This window comes from Monodelphis domestica, chromosome X, assembly GCF_027887165.1.
Source record: "Monodelphis domestica isolate mMonDom1 chromosome X, mMonDom1.pri, whole genome shotgun sequence".
Taxonomy (NCBI): domain Eukaryota; kingdom Metazoa; phylum Chordata; class Mammalia; order Didelphimorphia; family Didelphidae; genus Monodelphis; species Monodelphis domestica.
The window spans coordinates 68,892,423-68,912,009 of NC_077235.1; the positions used below are offsets into that span (position 1 = coordinate 68,892,423).

General features: G+C 36.4%; 1 pseudogene; it reads left to right on the plus strand.

The window, feature by feature from the left end:
- Positions 1-3,020: 3,020 nt before the first annotated feature.
- Positions 3,021-3,635, plus strand: LOC100011465 (translationally-controlled tumor protein-like; annotated as a pseudogene).
- The last annotated feature ends 15,952 nt before the right edge of the window (positions 3,636-19,587 follow it).

Below are 19,587 nucleotides of genomic sequence, written 5' to 3' on the forward strand. Positions count from 1 at the left end.
TAATTTTGGCCACTAGATGTCAGAAGATTTTTTCTTCACACTAATCTTTTGACTACCAGATGCCACCTAAAGACTATGGTATGATTGGAAATGATACTAAAATGATCAATAAACATTTACTAAAAGCCTACTAGTTGCCACACTCTGCTCTGAGTGTTTAGAGGCCTTCGAGATCTCAGAGAAAAGTTCCTTTTATAGATGGAAGAGAATCAAATTAACAGTATCAAAAATTAAAAGGGCAATATCACCTCCAAGGAAGAGGAAATTAGGGCAATTATTAAGAGCTATTTTGCCCAATTATATGATAAGAAATATAATGCTCTAAGTGAGATGGATGAATATTTACAAAAATATAAATTGCCTAAACTAAAAGAGGAAGTAATAAATTACCTAAACAACCCCATATCAGAAAAAGAAAGTGAACAAGCCATCAAAGAACTCCCTAAAAAAAAAACCCAGGTCCTGATGGATTCACAAATGAATTCTATCAAACATTCAAAGAACAACTAATCCCAATATTATGCAAACTGTTTGACATAATAAGCAAAGACGGAGTTCTACCAAATTCCTTTTACGACACAAACATGGTACTGATCCCAAAGCCAGACAGGTCAAACACAAAGAAAGAAAACTACAGACCAACCTCCATAAAGAACTTCGATGCAAAAATCTTAAATAAAATACTAGCAAAGAGACTACAGCAACTTGTCAGAAGGATTATTTACTGTGACTAGGTGGGATTTATAGCAGTCATGCAGAGCTGGTTTAATATTAGGAAAACCATCCATATAAATGACCATATCAATGATCAAACTAAAAATAAATCATGTGATTATCTCAATAGATGCAGAAAAATCCTTTGATAAAATACAACACTCATTCCTATTGAAAACACTAGAAAGCATAGGAATAGAAGGGTCGTTCCTAAAAATAATAAACAGTATCTATCTAAAACCATCAGCAAACACTATATGCAATGGGAACAAACTAGATGCATTCCCAATAAGATCAGGAGTGAAACAAGGATGCCCATTATCACCTTTATTATTTTATATTGTACTAGAAACATTAGCAGTAGCAATTAGAGAAGAAAAAGAAATTGAAGGTATTGAAATAGGCAAGGATGAGACCAAGTTATCACTCTTTGCAGATGACATGATGGTCTACTTAAAGAATCAACCAAAAAGCTAGTTGAAATAATCAACAACTTTAGCAAAGTTGCAGGATACAAAATAAACCCACTAAAATGTCATCAGCATTTCTCTATATCTCCAACCCATTTCAGCAACAAGAATTAGAAAGAGAAATTACATTTAAAGTCGCCCTAGACAATATAAAATACTTAGGAATCTATCTGCTGAGACAAACACAGGAACTATATTAACACAACTACAAAACACTTTTTCCACACAATTAAAACTAGATCTAAACAATTGGAAAAACATTGATTGCTCATGTGTAGGATGAGCTAACATAATAAAAATGACAATCCTACTCAAATTAATTTACTCATTTAGTGCCATATCCATTGAACTACCAAAAAATTTTTTTACTGAATTAGAAAAAACCATAACAAAGTTCATTTGGAAGAACAAAAGATCAAGGATATCCAGGGAAAACATGAAAAAAAATGCAAAGGAAGGAGGACTTGCAGTCCCAAATCTCAAACTATACTCTAAAGCAGTGGTTATCAAAACAATTTGGTACTGGTTAAGAGAAAGGAGGGAGGATCAGTGGAATAGACTTGGGGTAAATGACCTCAGCAGGACAGTCTATGATAATCCCAAAGATCCTAGCTGTTGGAACCAAAACCCACTATTTGATAAAAACTGCTGGGAAAATTGAAAGACCGTGTGGGAGAGATTAGGTTTGGATCAACACCTCACACCCTACACCAAGATAAACTCTGAATGGGTGAATGACGTGAATATAAAGAAGGAAACTATAAGCATATTAGGTGAACACAGAATAGTATACCTGTCAGACCTTTGGGAAGGGAAAGACTTTAAGACCAAGCAAGAGTAAGAAAACATTAGGAAATGTGAAATGAATTGACTTGCCAAGTTAGATGAGCAGAAATAGATGGGTTTTATCTTCAGCATATATCTCTTTATGTTGAACTTTCTCCCAAACTATCCTTTTACTCTCAATTACATCACCAGCCTTCCAATCACCTAGGCTTGGTGCCATCCTCCACTCTTCCTGACCAAGTCGACCAACCTTAAAATAGTTCCTCAAAATGAATATGACAAAATGAAAGTGACAGAACTAATAAGCATGAGAAGTGAAGTAATTCTGTAGAAAACAACTAAAAAGGTAGAATCTGTTTCACTTGGGTGAGAGGATAGCCAGAAGTAAAACTGTAAACACTGGAGTACAAGCTGCCCACTACCCACCTGTTGCATCAAATTCCAAACCTGGGCACAAGCCAACTTTGAGACCCCAGGGCCTTGCCTAAACCAATAGCAGAGCATCTCACATCTGCCCCTTGAAGTCCCCTGGCAGAATCCTGCTGTGAGGTCCTAAGTCTGTGGCTCCTGGCTCATTCCAGCTAGCAGTGAGGCTCCAAGCTCCATTCTACATCAGCCCATAGAACACCAGCCCAGAGTGAGGCTCAGAGCTTCCAGTCGGAGACAGAAGTAAAGACCCAGACCCCAGAGCAACCACAGAGAAAGGTAGTCCCTGACTGGTTGGTGCTAACATAAGGAGAGGCCCAGAGCACTCCTCAAACATGCACAGAGGCCCCAAGTCCCAGGGGAATGTAGCTTATAGTGCTTTGAGCTTCACAAACCAACAGCAGTCCCTAGAGGAGACTGAATTAGCAGGGGGAGGTGCCTTCCAGAGCCCATGGGACCTCATACCACCTTAGAAGAAGTGAAACTTGCAGAAAGCTATAAGTTGAGTAGAGGGTAGCAGCAAGGAAAAGCTAAAGTTTAAGAGAGTGCATCCTCCTTTTCCACCTGCTCTCCCCTCCCCGCCTCAAGTGCAGTTCTGGCTGCATCGTCTGGCCCCCACAGCACATGACTATCTACCAGGATCTCATCAGCTATGATGAGATGTTCTCCAACATTTACAAGATTTGGGAGATTATGAACGGGCTGTGCCTGGCACCATTGATGATTCACTCATTGGTGGAAATGCCTCTGCTGAAGGTCCTGAGGGTGAAGGAACAGATGCCACTGTAATCACTGGAGTTGATATAGTTATAAACCATCATATGCAAGAAACTAGCTTCACAAAAGAATCCTACAAAGAGTACGTCAAAGACTACAGGAAATCAATCAAAGGCAGACTTGAAGAACAGAAGCCAGATAGAGTAAAACATTTTATGATGGGAGCTGCAGAACAAATCAAACATATCCTTGCTAATTTTAATAACTATCAGTTCTTCATAGGCGAAAACATGAATCTAGATGGCATGGCGGCTCTCTTGGATTTCCATGAGGATGGTGTGACCCCATATATGATTTTCTTTAAGGATGGCTTAGAAATGGAGAAATGTTAACAAATCCAGCTGATGTCATCATAACTGGGTGCTGCTTTTTGTCATCTACACAACACCAGGACGTGAACAAATTTGAACTGATATCATCTTGAGCTTTATTCATTTATTTTTGACCTGATTTATTTGGAGTGGAGGCATTGTTTTTAGTGTCATGTATGTGGTCTAAAATAAAATACATTTTAACCCCCCCTCCCCCCCAAAAAGAGAGAGAGTGCATCCTCTATATGAGAACAGAGCCCACATTTAAAAAAAAAAAACCTTATCTTCTGTCTTGGAATCGATGCATACTATTGGTTCCAAGGCATAAGAGTGGTAAGAGCTAGGCAATGAGGGTTAAGTGACTTGCCCAGGGTCACAAAGCTAGGAAGTATAAGAGACCAGTTTTGAACCTAGAACCTCCTGTTTCTAGTCCTGGCTCTCACTGAGCTACCCAACTGCCCCCTAGAGCCTACATTTAAGATAAAAGTAAAAGTTTTAAAAAATGTCTGGGAAAATCAACAAACAGCAAAAAATAAAATTTAAATTAAATAAAATTTAAATTAAAAAATAACACATTTTTATAAAGTCAAAGAAAAACAAGACACAGCCTCAGTAGGGGATATTAAGATCAAAGCAACCACAAGAAAAAATATCAAAGAAAAATGGAAATTGGTCTCAGGGTCTGTAAGAGCTCAAAAAGGAATGCAAAAATAAAAATAAAAAATAGAGGCAGAAGAAAAATAGGGGAAAGAAATGAAAGTAATGGAAAGTAATGTAAAAAGAAAATAACAACTTAAAGAACAGAATTGGCCAAATGGGAAAAGAAACACAAAAATACAATTGAAGAAAAGAGTTTGTTAAAAAGTGCAATTATCAGATATCAAGTGAAAACATTTGTGCAACCCAATGGAACTGCTTATCAGCTCTGGGAGGGGAGAGGGAAGAGGGAAGGGAAAGAAAATGAATCATGTAAACATGGAAAAATATTTTAAAATTAAAATTTTTTAAAGTGCAATTAAAGAAATGGAAAAGGAGGTTCAAAAACTCAATTAAGAAAATAATTCTTTAAAAATTAGAATTCGGCAAATAGATGCTAATGTCTTCACAAGACATCAAGAAACAATAAAAAATAAAAGGAATGAAAAGAGAGAAGAAAATATGAAATATCTCACTGAAAAAAATTACTTCCTTGGGGAAAAAAAAGCTTGGACATCATAATACAAGAAATTATCAAAGAAAACTGCCCAGATATTCTTGAGCAAGGGAGTAAAATAGAAATGGAAAGAATCAAGAGATTACCTCCAGAAAAAAATTCCTCAAATGACAACTTCCAGGAATATAATAGCAAAATTCAAGAGCCCCCAAGCCAAGGAGGTAATACTGCAAGTAGTCAGAAAGATACAATTAAAATATCATGGAACCACAGTCAGGATTACATAGAATTTAGCAATTTCTACATTGACGAATCAGAAGGCTTAGAATATGATATTCTGGAAGGCAAAGGAACTAGATTTACAACCAAGAAACACCTATCAAAACTGAATATATTCTTTCAGGGGAAAATGATCATTTAATAAAATAGAACATTTCCAAGCATTCCTGATGGGGAAAAAAATCAGATGTCACAAGATTCAAGAGAAGCATAAAAAGGTAAATAAGAAAGAAAATTTAGGAGATTCAATTATGTCTAATTGTTTCTGTTCCAAAGATATTTGTGAATCTAATTTTTTACCATTAGCAGAGTAGTTAGGGGTATACATATACAGAAGTTATAGGAGTAAGTTGTTTAGGATGACATGATATGCAAAAAAATGTAAGGAAAAAAGAGGATTGCACTGAGAGAAAAGGGAAGAGAGAGGTAAAAAGATGTGCAAAAAATTTTTACAATGGAAGGGAGAATGAGAGTGGTGATAGGCAAAGCTTAAAACTTACTCATTGGAATTCCATGGAAACTGGAACAACCTCCAGGAATTGATGCAGAGTGAGAGGAGCAGAACCAGGAGAACATTGTACACAGAGACTGATACACTGTGGTATAATCGAACGTAATGGACTTCTCCATTAGTAGAGGTGTAATGTCCCTGAACAACTTGGAGGAATCTATGAGAAAAACCACTATCCACATTCAGAGGAAAAACTGTGGGAGTAGAAACACCAAAGAAAAACAACTGTTTGAATACATGGATCAAGGGGACGTGGCTGGGGATGTAGACTCTAAATGAACAACCTAATGCAAAACACCAACATCATGGAAACAGATTCTGATGAAGGACACAAGTAATACCCAATGAAATTGCGCATTGGCTGCAGAAAGGTTGAGTGGAGGGGAGGGAGGGAAATAATGTGATTATTGTAACCAAGGAATAATGTTCTAAATTGTCTAAATAAATTAATTTTTTTTAAAAACTTGCTCTTATTAAAATTGGCTCAGAGAGGGGCAGCTGGGTAGCTTAGTGGATTGAGAGCTAGGAGTAGAGATGGAAGGTCCTAGGTTCAAATCTGACCTCAGACACTTCCCAGCTGTGTGCCAGGATGGAAAGTAAGGGTTTTTTTTTAATTGGCTCAGAGGAGGAATAACAACCAGACTCACTGGGGTATAGAATCCTCTCTTATCCTATAGATGGAAGTAGGAGAGGATTAAGAGGAAAGGAGCAGGAGAGGGAAGTAATATAAGACAGGGGCAATTAAGGAGGTGTGATTAAAAGCAATACTCTTATGAGAAAGGACAGAGTGAATGGAGAGAGAAAGAGCAGGATTAAAAGGAAAAAATAAGAAGGAGGGGAATACACACATGGTAATCATAACTGTGAATGTGAATGGGATGAACTCACCAATAAAATGGGAGTGTTTAGGAGAGTAGGTAAAAAACCAGAACCCTCTGAAATGCTGTTTACAAAAAACACATCTGAGGCAAAGAGACACACAGAGTAAAGTTAAGGAGATAGAGCAGAATCTACTGAGCTTCAACTGAAGTAAAAAGTGGAGGAGTAGGAATCATGATCTCAGACAACACTGAAGCAAAAAAGGATCTCATTTAAAAACTCCCCAAGAAAAAATCCCTAGGATCACTACATAATTCTACCAAATATTTAAAGAACATTAAATCAAACATTAAAAGAACCCGAATACTATATTAACTATTTGGAAAAATATGTAAGGGAGCCCTACCAAATTCCTTTTTATGACACAAATATAGTTCTGATACTTAAACTAGGAAAAGTAAAAACAGAAAAAAATTATAGACCAATGTCCCTAATGAATATTGATGCAAATATTTTAAATAAAAAATTAGCAAGGAGATAAAAGCAATCATTCACCAAAATCAGGTTAGTTTTGTAGCAGGAGTGCAGGGATGACTCAATATCAGGGAAATTATCAGTATAATTGACTATATGAATGACAAAATTGGAAACTGAGGTGCTGTCCATCACTTGAGGAATGGATGAACAAGTTGTGATATATGGTTGTTATTGTGCCATGAGAAATAACAAACAGGACAGATTCAGAAAAACATGGAAAGACTTATATGAGATGATACAAAGTGAACAGAACCAGGAGACTCTATGACATGTTAAAAGTGACAACTGCAATGTGGTTTGGCATAATCACTGCAAATTAATAGATGAATCATTTTGTCAATGTAAATGTGAAATGATAAACAGGCATTCAAGCCCCAAATGCCAAAAAGCTCAACCACAGGGCCCAAGGATGCTTGCCTCTGGCTTAATTTTAACAATAGAGAATGGGACAGGGGTCTCAAACAGTTTCCAGTTCAGATCAAGTTAGCCATCTTTGGTGGAATATAATTTTACCAGAGCTAAATTTAGTGTCTAGCAAGGAAAAAAACAGCCAGTTCCAATGGCTGGTTACCAAGGTGACTGGTGGTTTCCATGGTGACTTGTTATTGCCAAAGATCACTGCATTCCTGAGTTGCTGGAACTCAGGCTATCTCCTCATCAGGCCTCCATTATGGTCTCTAGGGAGGGAGAAGGGAGGCCACCTTACTGGTTTTGCCCCTGGACTGCCAGCTGGGTGCAGATCTAAATCAGAAAGGGCTACAAGATCTCAGGAGATACACACTTATGCACAGACACACATGCATGCATTGATACAGAGAAATATTATATATATATACATATATGAGGAGAGGGGGGAGAGAGAGAGAGAGCGAGGGGAGACAGACAGAGAGGGAGAGAGAGAGGGAGACAGACAGAGAGGGAGAGAGGGAGACAGACAGAGAGGGAGAGAGACAGACAGACAGAGAGGGAGAGAGACAGACAGAGAGGGAGAGAGACAGAGAGAGAGAGACTGACAGACAGAAAGGAGAGAGGCAGATAGAGAGGAAGTGAGGGAGGAGAGGAAGAGAGAGAAGGAGGGAGGGAGGGGGAGAGAGAGAGGGAGAGACAGATATTGATGAAATCGATATTTAGAAAGGTAAAAAGAGTCAGAAAGAGAGAGAGAGAGTTTTGCCAATGCTCCCAAGCCTATCGGAGAATTCCTTACATTTGCAATTTCTAAGTTGAGTCATAATTTAGACCTGTCCAAAGTTTTTCAGGCTGAAACCTTTAGGGCACATAGTCAAGATTATAACTTATAAGTTTCAAGATTTCACTTATGAGAACTGGGTCACCCAAACATCTTCCCAGGAAGAAAAAGAAGGGTGGGGATCTCTTACCCACATTAGAAGGGAGTATATTAAAGGTCTCTCTCTCTCTCTCTCTCTCTCTCTCTCTCTCTCTCTCTCTCTCTCTCTCTCTCTCTCTGACTCTGGCTCTCCCCTCTCTGTCTCTATCTCTCTGCCCATGTTTCATTTTCTGTCACCCTCTGCCTGTGTATCCCTCTTTCTCTCTGTCCCTGTCTCTGTCTTTCTTTCTATGTATCTCTCTGACTCTGTCTCTGGTCTCTCTGGCTCTGGCTCTGGCTTGCTCTCTCTCTCTCTCTCTCTCTCTCTCTCTCTCTCTATATATATATATATATATATATATATATATATATGTGTGTGTGTGTGTGTGTGTGTGTGTGTGTGTGTGTGTGTGTGTGTGTGTGTGTGTGTGTGTGAAGCTGCTTGGGGAGGGGGATTTCTCTACTCTACCTAAAGAGAGATTGATATCTCCCTTCTGAAGGGCACCCAACTTTTACTAATTTTCTAAAGGAAGTTGCCAATCTATGATTACTAATACGAATCAATGTATACTAGAAGATAATGCACACTTTCATCCTATACACTACTAATAAGAAAATATAAATTAAAGAATTAAGAAGTCCCATCTGACTGGTAAATTGATAGGGGTTATGAGAAGATATACACTCTTAACACTTTTATTGTGAACTGGTATAATTAGTCGAGAAAACAATTTCTAATTATAATAGGAAAGTCACTAAACAATTTAATCTTTTTCTTCAGCCATGCTGGACATATATTACGAGGAGGCCAAGGGCCCTGGGTATGAAAATATTTATAAAAGCACTTTTATGGTAACAGAATGAGCACTATTCTAAAAGGAAAAAAATCAAATACAGATATCAGAGAATTCAAAAAGTTAACCTTTTTTTCAGTGATTTTTTAGTTATTTTTGACTCTCTGTGACCTCATTTTGGGGTTTTCTTGGCAAAAATACTGGAATGGCTCACTATTTTCACGTCCAGCTCATTTTATAGATGAGGAAACCAAGACAGTGTTACGCGACTTGCCCAGGGTCACACAGGTATTAAGTGTCTCAGGCCAGATTTGAACCCAGGTTTTACCGACTCCGGGCCTGGTGCTCTATCTATGGGAGAATGATATAATCAAGACTTCATTTGAGTAAAATCACTTTAGTAATGCAATGGAGGATGGGCTGGAGTGAGGAAAAACTTAAAGAAGGCCATCCCATTAGCAGGTTATTGCAAAAGTGGAGCTGCTGCTGCTAGAGGCCTCTACTAGGGGAAAGGGGGAGAGGAGAGAAAGGGGCTTATATCAGAGATATGGGGTCAAGGTGAAATCAACAGGTCTTCACAATAGCTTGGTTATAGAGGGTGAGAGGGAGTGAGGAGCCCAGGCTGGCTCCTAGGTTGTCAATCTGGCAGGCTGGAAGGATGGGGAAAGATGACTTTGTCTTCCACATACAAGATATGTTAGGGTCCAAATGACCCAGGGAGAAAGGAGCCACAAATAATTCTCACAGAGACAGCTCGTGTTCTGCTAAAAAGGTCACTGAGGTAAGACTGAACCTGTTTAACAAAATAGCAGGTGGCTTTCTGAGAATGAACTTGTGGCCCCTAGAAATGTTTAGACTCCTGGAGGCCCAAAGGGATGTTTAAGTCTGGAGGCCTCTTGGAATGTTTTAGGGTGCAGGTACTGCATTTTCACAAACAATATTCTGGGGGAAACAAATGCCTCCTGAGGTGATGTCATGACACAATGACTTGACTGAAATATCTCTATTCAAATGTAACTCTAATGATCATTAAATGGTACTTTTGTGAAGTTGCCCACCTGACCCCAGACTCAATTACTCTTCAGTAATTTGGGTCTGGATAGGAAGCCCAGAGCTGGTATCTGGTGCACAAACAGGCCAAATGCTATTCCATCAAAGACTCTGCAGCAGTAAGTAAATACAATTTTGAGAGAAGATGAGAGGATTATTTCACCAGACTTATGTGGAGGATGTACAACTTAAAGATAGGAATCAATATATTTCAGGACTAAAACAGATTGCAAGAGAGCAGGGGACAGAAGTAGTAGCACCAAACCCAGGACATAGAAAGACTTTGGAAAAACAAACAGGAGAAGAGAGCTCTGCAAACTTCTCGAAATGGCTGGAAGATTTAGCAAACAGATACCTTAGACTGGATATGAAGGAGCTCAGGAGGCAGCAAGTTCTAAAGACCTGTTTAGTGAATAAATCATGGCCAGCCATCAGCAATAAAATCTGAAGGATAGCTGGATGGACATTAAACCCCTAGAAAAGTTCCTTCAAAAAGCAGAGATTAAACATATGGAAAGAGAAGATAATAACAATAAGGAACTGACCAGAGTTATGATTCCATTTTGAGAAATCCTCAGGAAAAGCAGAAAAGGGTAATGCAAAATGATTATGCCAGATTAGAACAGAAGAAGAGAGGAGAAATGTCCTGTTTCCAAGACCAAAACCTCTCTCGCTATGATTATTATCAGTCCAACTGATAAAGGACCTAAAAAATCAAATGGACAGTGTACCAGAACAACCGATAAAGGAATCAGTAAAAGTTTTGGCCAAGACACACTCAAAGGACTTTTAAACACCCCATGCCAAAATGTGAAGAACAAGTAAATTCAGTAAGATAATCCTGGGAGAACACTGATTTTAAAGTTCATGTTGTCTGTGTTGTTTGTCTTGTAATGAGTGCACACACAAATTGAAGATTGGGTCTAAAAGAAACTTCTAAGTATTTTGAGGTAAATCTGTTTCTTTCTGTCTCCTATCATTCCGTAAAGTGGGGTACAGACAGATCGGAAACCGGGTTTGAGAGATTCAGAAAGAAATATGAATTTTTGGAACTCTTAAACTTTAAAACCATCTAAGTGAAAAAAAGAATTTTTCCCTCTATGCTTAATAGAAGACAAAGGCAAAAAAAATTTTTTGTTCAATACTTTTCCTTCTTTCTTTTTTGGCTGGCCCCTGAGGTGGGGAAAGAGGAAAGATCAGAATAAGAAAGAGAGATTCTTGATCCCATAATTTGATTGGATTTCTAAATAGGTTGATATATATATAGATATATATATAGATATATATGTGTGTGTGTGTATGTGTATATATATATGTTTATATATATACAATTTTGGAAAATCACTAATGGTTCTGAAATGTAATTGTGGAATTGTGTGAAATAACTGTAAAGTAATTCAGCATTGAAAATTGTTTGTTAGTTGTATAAGATTCCAGAGAAGTGTGATTCTGTATTTGAATGATTGGACATATTTGAAATATTTGGTTAATTGAGTAGACTGAATTTGTGAATTGACTAAAAGAAATTAATAGCCTGATGCAGAAAGGGGATTTTTACTTTAAAAGAAGCAAAGCCTGTGCTGGCTGCTTTGCAAAGATAAGGTTTAATGAAATGAGCATAAAGTGTATAAGAATTTAGTACTAGCTTAGAAGAAGAAATTGTAAGGTAATATGAAGAAAATTCTGTATGATCTAAATTTTGGGTTTTCAAATAAGAATGTAAACATGTTATTTTAATGTATATAGTGTTAAAGCAAGAAACAAGTGAAAATGTAATGAATATTGGGGAAGGAGGAGTTTTAAATTTGTTAATCTGTAAATGTGGAATGGAACAGGTATTAAGAGTTTGAAATATTGCAGAAAGGAATTTCTGAACATTTGTTATAACTAATTGGGATATATAAATTGTTATCAAAATATGTATTTTGGATGACAATGATTTCATGGGTTTAGATGCAAACATGTATTTAAATGTAATGTTTTAGAATGTAATTTTGTATAAACAACATATGAATTTTTCTGTGAAGAAAATTAATAATGATGTAAATGATATAAATGATAATAATAATAAATGTTGATAATAAAAATTACTATTAATTAATAGTAAATGATATAAATAATGATGTAATTGATTAAATCAGGTAATAGAATACCTGGTGGAAGCTGTTTCATGATGGAAAAAGTAAGTCATAGAAGGTGAGGGAGATATAGAATAAGCATATGAAAGATATAAAGTGTAGGAGACTTTAATGAAATATGGGACCTCTTTCTGAGAGCCAGAAAACAGCCATGTTGTATGAATAATGTAAGCTGGTATGTGAAGGCATAAGAAGGGAAAATAGAGAATTTGGATTCTGCTTTAAGCAGAGTTTTGAAAGAAAAAAGTAAATGTTTTAAGATTAAGTTTATTTAAATAAAAATTGCAAAAAAGAGGCAAAAAGGAAAGTTGTATTAATGAATAAATATTTCCTCATTTCCCAGTAATGTAAAAAACTGGGAGATGAAGCCATAATTTTTTGTCACTTTTTTATGTAAAATATTTTTTCATGGTTACATAATTCATGATCCCCACACCTTCCCTCCCCCCTCCTGGAGCTAGGGAAAATTCCACTGGGTTGTACATGTATCATTGTTCAAAACCTATTTCCATGTTATTCATATATCCCTATTGAACTACGTGATTGATCATATGTTTTTCTTCTGTGTTTCTGTTCTCATAGTTATTTCTCTGGATGTGAATAGCTTTCTTTCTGATTAGTTCCTCAGGATTGTTCTGGATCATTACTAGTAAAGAAGTCCATTACATTCGATTGTACCACAGTGTATCAGTCTCTGTTCTCCTGGTTCTGTTCCTTTCACTCTGCATAATTTCCTGGAGGTCGTTCCAGTTCACATGGAATTCCTCCAGTTCATTATTCCTTTGAGCACAGTAGTATACTATCTCTAACACATACCACAATTTGTTTATACATTCCCCAATCGATGGACACCCTCTCATTTTTCAATTTTTTTTTTTGCCACCACAAATAATGTGGATATAAATATTCTTGTACAAGTCTTTTTCCTTATTATCTCTTTGGGGTACAAACCCAGCAGTGGTATGGCTGGGTCAAAGGGTAGGCAGTCTTTTAAAGCCCTCTATGCATAATTCCAGGTTGCCCTCCAGAATGGTTGGATTAATTCACAACTCCACCAGCAATGCATTAGTGTCCCAATTTTGCCACATCCCCTCTAACATTTATCACTTTCCTTTGCTGCCATATTGGTCAGTATGATAAGTGTAAGGCGGTACCTCAGAATTGTTTTAATTTGCATTTCTCTAATCAGGAGGAATTTAGAACACTTTTTCATGTGATTAATGATCGTTTTGATTTCTTTATATGAAAATTGCCTGTTTATGTCCCTTGATCATTTGTTGACTGGGGAATGACTTGATTTTTTTTTGTAAATTTCACTTGGTTCCTTATATATTTGGAAAATGAAACCTTTGTCAGTGAGCTTAGTTATAAAAATGTTTTCCCAGTTTGTTGCTTTCCTTCTAATTTTGGTTGCATTGGTTTCATTTGTACAAAAATCTTTTTAATTTGATGTAAAGTCATTCATTTAACATTTTGTAATGTTCTCTATTTGTTGGTTGGTCTTAAATTCCTTCCTTTCCCACAGATCTCATAGGTATACTATTCTATGTTCACCTAACTTATTTATGATTTCACTCTTTATATTTAAGTCATTTACCCATTTTGAATTTATCTTGGTATAGGGTGTTAGATACTAATCTAAACCTAATTTTCTCCATACTATTTTTCAATTTTCCCAGCAGTTTTTGTCAATTGATGAGTTCTTGCCCAAAAAGCCAGGATCTTTGGGTTTATCAAACACTAGCTTGCTGAGGTCATTTACCCCTAATTTATTCCATCAATCCTCCCTTCTGTCTCTTTGCCAGTACCATACTGTTTTCATGACCACTGCTTTGTAGTACAGTTTAAGATCTGGTATTGCCAGGCTGCCTTCCTTCACATTTTTTTCATTATTTCCCTTGATATTCTTGATCTCTTGTTCTTCCAGATGAATTTTGTTATAATTTTTTCTAATTCTATAAAAAAGTTTTTTTAAAGTTTGATAGGTACACCACTGAATAAGGATATTAATTTGTGTAGGATTGACATTTTTTTAATTTGACATGCAATTTTTTATTGTCAATTATAATGAAATTCAATTTTCAAAATTCATCACATATCCTAAAGGAAGGAAAGATCAATAATAATCTTGAGATTGTCAGAGTCAATTATAAGAATTAAGATAAAAGTAACATATATATTTCTCCTTAGAAATAACATTCTCTTTTGTGGAAAGGCTAGTGAAAGAAAGAAGCAGTCTAACATCAGATGTTGAGAAATAGTCCAATATATTTCTTTACAGTCTAGAAAAGATTCTGAATGAACAATTTTTATTGTTGTTAGAGGAAACATTTCTGCTCTTTGAAATAATATGGAAAAAAGTTCTACCTTTCAAATATAACCATATTATAAATCTCTAAGGAAGAAGGACAGTCTCAATTCCACTCAAAAATTGTTGATTTGCTTAAGGTGCTCTAAGGAGTCAAGATTTGGTGATAATGATGAGCTTAAAAAGCATTGAAAATTGAGTCTTGCCTTTATGATCTATACCCATTCCGCCATGGAATAGTATTAGATTGGGAACGTAGTGATGGAAGAACAAATTTGACTTTTTAAGGGCTGGGAATCTAATCAACAAATTTTTTTGCACTGGAGATTATTGCACAAATAAAATATCAATGTACAACCACAATGCAGTTCCATGAATTGTTTCCTAATGAAGAAAACTCCATTGTTATGTCAAGGATTTAATATACTAATTTTGTTTCCTAATTAATAGCAGACTGTACTTAGCTCTTTTTATTTATTACCCACAAAATGTCCTAATAAAGAAAGTTATAAGATACATTACTAAATGGTATAGCTAGAAGAAATCAAAGACAAATAGAAGGAAAACCACAAAATTCTATGTTGAATTGAAGAATGATTTAAAAAGATTATTCTGATTACAGAAGTGTTATGAAAGACATGGTCATAGCTTGTATAATCAATTTCTTCTCTTATTTCAGGGTCAGTTTTATAATGGCCTTTAATAAGAAAACACCATCAGTGATTTAAGGTATAATAATTGTCAGAAATTTATGAAAGAGAGTAAAATGAATAGGTGCCCTACCAAAAGTGTTTCCTTTGTCAAAGAAGAATCAGAGAAATATGGTGTGTTTGATTTACTGTGTCTGTCAAACTAGAAGAAGACAATGGATTTGCCTGACTTAGAAGACTTCTGGGAGCCAGAACTATGTCCTTTCCCTCCATAGCTGTCCGATTTCCTCCCTGAGCTGGACCCCTGTCTTCTGTGAGAGGATGACTGCCCTGACTTTGAACCTTGTTTCCAAGAGCTAGAGGAATGACCTGATCTAGAGCCCCCTTGCCTAGAGCCTGAAGATTGACCTGAGCCATAATCTGAGCCATATTCAGAGTCCGATTCAAAATCACATCCAGAGCCAGGGCCAGAGCCATAGCCAGAGTGTGAGCCATGTTGGCCCAAACTGGAGGATTGTTGGGAACTGGAACTATGGCCTCTTCCTCTAGAACTGCTTGACTTGCCACCTGAACTGGATCCATGCCCATGGCTGCTTGATGACCGCCCTGATCCTGACCCATCCTTGTCAGAACTGGAGGACTGATGGGAACTGGAAGGATTGACATTTTTATTATGTTAGGTTGTCCTATCCATGAGCAATTAATGTTTTCCCCAATTATTTAGGTCTAGCTTTAATTGTGTGAAAAGTGTCTTGTCGTTGTGTTCATATAATAAATTCTTAAATATTTTATATTGTCTAGAATGATTTTAAATGGAGTTTCTCTTTCTAACTCCTGTTGCTGAATTTTGTTGGAAATATATAGAAATGTTGATGATTTGGGTGGGTTTATCTTATACCCTGCAACTTTGCTAAAGTTGTTAATTATTTCCACTAGTCTTTTAGTTGATTTTCTAGGATTCTTTAAGTAGACCATCATATCATCTGCAAAGAGTGATAGTTTAGTTTCCTCATTGCCTAATTTAATCCCTTCTCTAATTGCTATTGCTAGCATTTCTAGTACAATGTTAAATAAAAAAGGTGATAATGGACATCCTAACTTCACTCCTGATCTTATTGGAAAGACTTCTAATATGTCTCCACTGCTCTTTTGAGGAAGTCTATTTTGTTCAGTACCCGGGGAGGGGAAGTGAGTCGTGTCTAGATTGCAGCCGTGTTTACCCAGAAGTCGCTTTCTAGTGTTTTTAATAGGAATTGGTGTTGTATTTTATCAAAGGTTTTTTCTGCATCTATTGAAATAATCATGTGATTTTTGTCAGTTTGCTTGTTAATATGGTCAATTATGTGGATGGTTTTCCTAATATTGAACCAGCCCTGCATCCCTGGTATAAATCCTACTTGATCATGGTGAATGACTCTTCTGATCACTTGCTGGAGTCTTTTTGCTAGTATCCTATTTAAGATTTTTGCATCTATGTTCATTAAGGCAATTGGTCTGTAGTTTTCTTTCTTTGTGTTTGGCCTGCCTGGTTTTGGGATCAGTACAATGTTTGTGTCGTAAAATGAATTTGGTAGAACTCCCTCTTTGATTATTATGTCAAATAATTTGTATAGTATTGGAATTAGCTGTTCTTTGAATGTTTTATAGAATTCTCTTGTGAATCCATCTGTCCCTGGGGATTTTTTCTTAGGGAGTGCTGTAATGGCTTGTTCAATTTCTTTTTCTGAGATGATATTATTTAAGTATTCTTTTTCCTCTTTTGTTAATCTAGGCAGTTTATATTTTTGTAAATATTCACCCATTTCATCTAAATTGTAAAATGTATATGCCTCAATGATCTTTTTAATAGAATGCATGGAGAGGGAAAAAGAAATATTTCCTGGGGGAGAGAGGAGGTTAGTGAAAAAGTGTCTCACATAATCGATGAATTCAAGGAGAAATCTATAAACAGGGAAGAAGGAATAGAGAGAGCAACTGACATGAGAACTCTCACTGGAACTTGTCAAAGGACAGAAAAATATACACACACGTACACATACACACACTGATATAAACAAACTATACACTCAAACATATACGCTAATCTCAAGGGTTCAGAAGGCATGTAGGGATGGCTCAGTCCAGCCCATTCCCAACACATGGAACAAACAAGGGAGAGCCCACAGGCTCCAGTATATTCTCTGGCCTGGTATGGTCATTCCTGCTGGTTTCTTGGGGACAAGAGAGTTACTGTACCACTCATTTCCTTAGAAACAATGTGCCTTGGCACTGAAGGGACTTTATATTTGATATTGAGGTGATATGGAGCCACTGAAGTTTCTTGAGTAGGGGAATAACATGGTCAGACTTATGTGTTAGGAAGATCAATTTGCCAGTAGAATGGAGGACGCCCAATACAGTGAGCAGAGACTTATGGCAGGATGTAAAGATTAAAATTTTGGGAAACTGAGGCAGGAAGAAATTTAGTTTCTCTCTGCAAGAAATATTATAATTTTATGAGGTTTATTGAAGATTAAAGATTAAAGAAAATACAAGCAAGAGAAGCACGTGCTAGGTGGGCCATGAGGCCCACCCAAATTTCACTCACATCATGAGACGCATCTGTTTGCCAGCGGAGACAGGAAGAGAAGAAGCCCCTGCCGTGGGCAGAGAGCCTTTAAATAATGATTTGCTCTCAGCCCAGGTGAGAATTCAGTGAGATTACAAAGCATTTTGGGGGAGTGGATTGTAATTAAGCCCATATATGAAAAAACAGCTTTTTTCTATTTTTGCCTTCGTAAATTGTCACATAGAGGATAGATGGACTTCAGAACTGGTTATAATTGCTATGACAACCTTTGGAAAATTTAATGTGCTAAATATCTCAAATGATTTTAAGGTTTTTAAACATGATTTTTATAATTTTCTTTTAACAATCTCTGGTTATTTTTGCCTGCCCCTAACACGAGGTGTAAGGCCAATTCTAGCTGAAGTGAAATACATTTTATAACCCCCAACCTTCCCGCGTTTCTAAATCTGTGAATGGAAGTTGGGGCAGTTAATCTCAGGGCATTTGTACCCATAAAAAAAAAGACTCCAAAAAAGGAGCACCTCTCATTTATACTCTTCAGGTCATTACTTTACTTCCACCAGAATGATATTTCTTCATGATGTTCTAAACCCAAGATGAGTTTTACTTTGTTTTTAAAATATGTTTAAATACCAAGCTTGAAAGACTTGCTATGATTGTAAAAACTTGTGACAAATATCCATCAATTCATAGGTTTTTTAAAACGCCATACAGAAACTTATGTGAAATATGATAGTGTATTTGTTTGCTATTGTAATTAATTGGGCTATTGAGAATTTTGGGGATATTGATACCACACATTTGTCCTACTGTTCTTTAAAAGTGAAAAATGTTACCTGGTTCAATTCATTTGCCTTATACTCACAGTGGAGCATGGCCAGACATGAAGAGGAAATGGATCTCATTTTTGGTGAGAAAGCCTTGTATGCTATCTTTCCTTAGCTGACACAGAGTGTCAATGATTATAAGCTACATTTTTATTTTTTAAAGACTTTTATTATTATATTTGTCTTGCATGTGCAATATACTTTTTCAGTTTTTTATTTTTCTCTCCTTTTTATATTTAGAGCACATGTCACAAGCATTAAGATTTTCTTCAACTTTTTGATTTTTCAGTAATATAAGTTGAAGATACATTTGTCAATGCATGCCCCAAAAGCTTGTGACTATAAAAATGATGCCACTAATTATTTAAAAAATTATGGGACTTTGCTTAATGATTCTGTTTGATTCCAGGACAAGAGATACACACAAGAGCCATTGCACAGGGCCAAAGAAAAGCCAATCCAGGATGGATTGATGCACTTCTAGGCAAATACAAAGGTCTTGAACCTAGTGTGAAGACTCAAGGTTACTGTGTTTAACATTTATGATGACATAGGCTTTCCTTGTGTCCACACTCACTCTGAAAATACAGATGAGCATCCCTGAAACCTTGGCTCATATAATCTGGTCCCCTTTTCTGCCTTTCATAGTGTGGTAACTTTCTGTAGTCCTGGCTACTGACTGGGTAAATGCATCATTGCTTCGATCATTTTAATTGGGCCCTGATTCAAGGACCTGTTATAGATTTATTTTTCCCTTACTTAGAATTTTTACACATAAGACTTTGATTATCTATATTTTCATCCATTATTTCTTTTTTATTTTGATTTTTCTGATGTCTTTTTAATTTCTCTTGCCAATTGATTCATATACCTCATACCTCAGCCATGCATCCCTAAGTGATTCTGTATTTTTCAACCACCCTCTTAACGGGGGAATGTCAAAAATATCATTATTTAAATTGCAAAGTTTAAATTCCTTTTGTGAAGAATTTTAGGTAAAGAAAGATGCTACCTCTCTGAATCCAGAAACTGAACTGTTGGAGAAAACATCATGAAGAAGCCTCCAGATCACAAGCTGCACAAAAATGAACTTTGGGTGTAGTTGACTGAACATTTATTTGTATGGATACTTTCATGCCAGAAA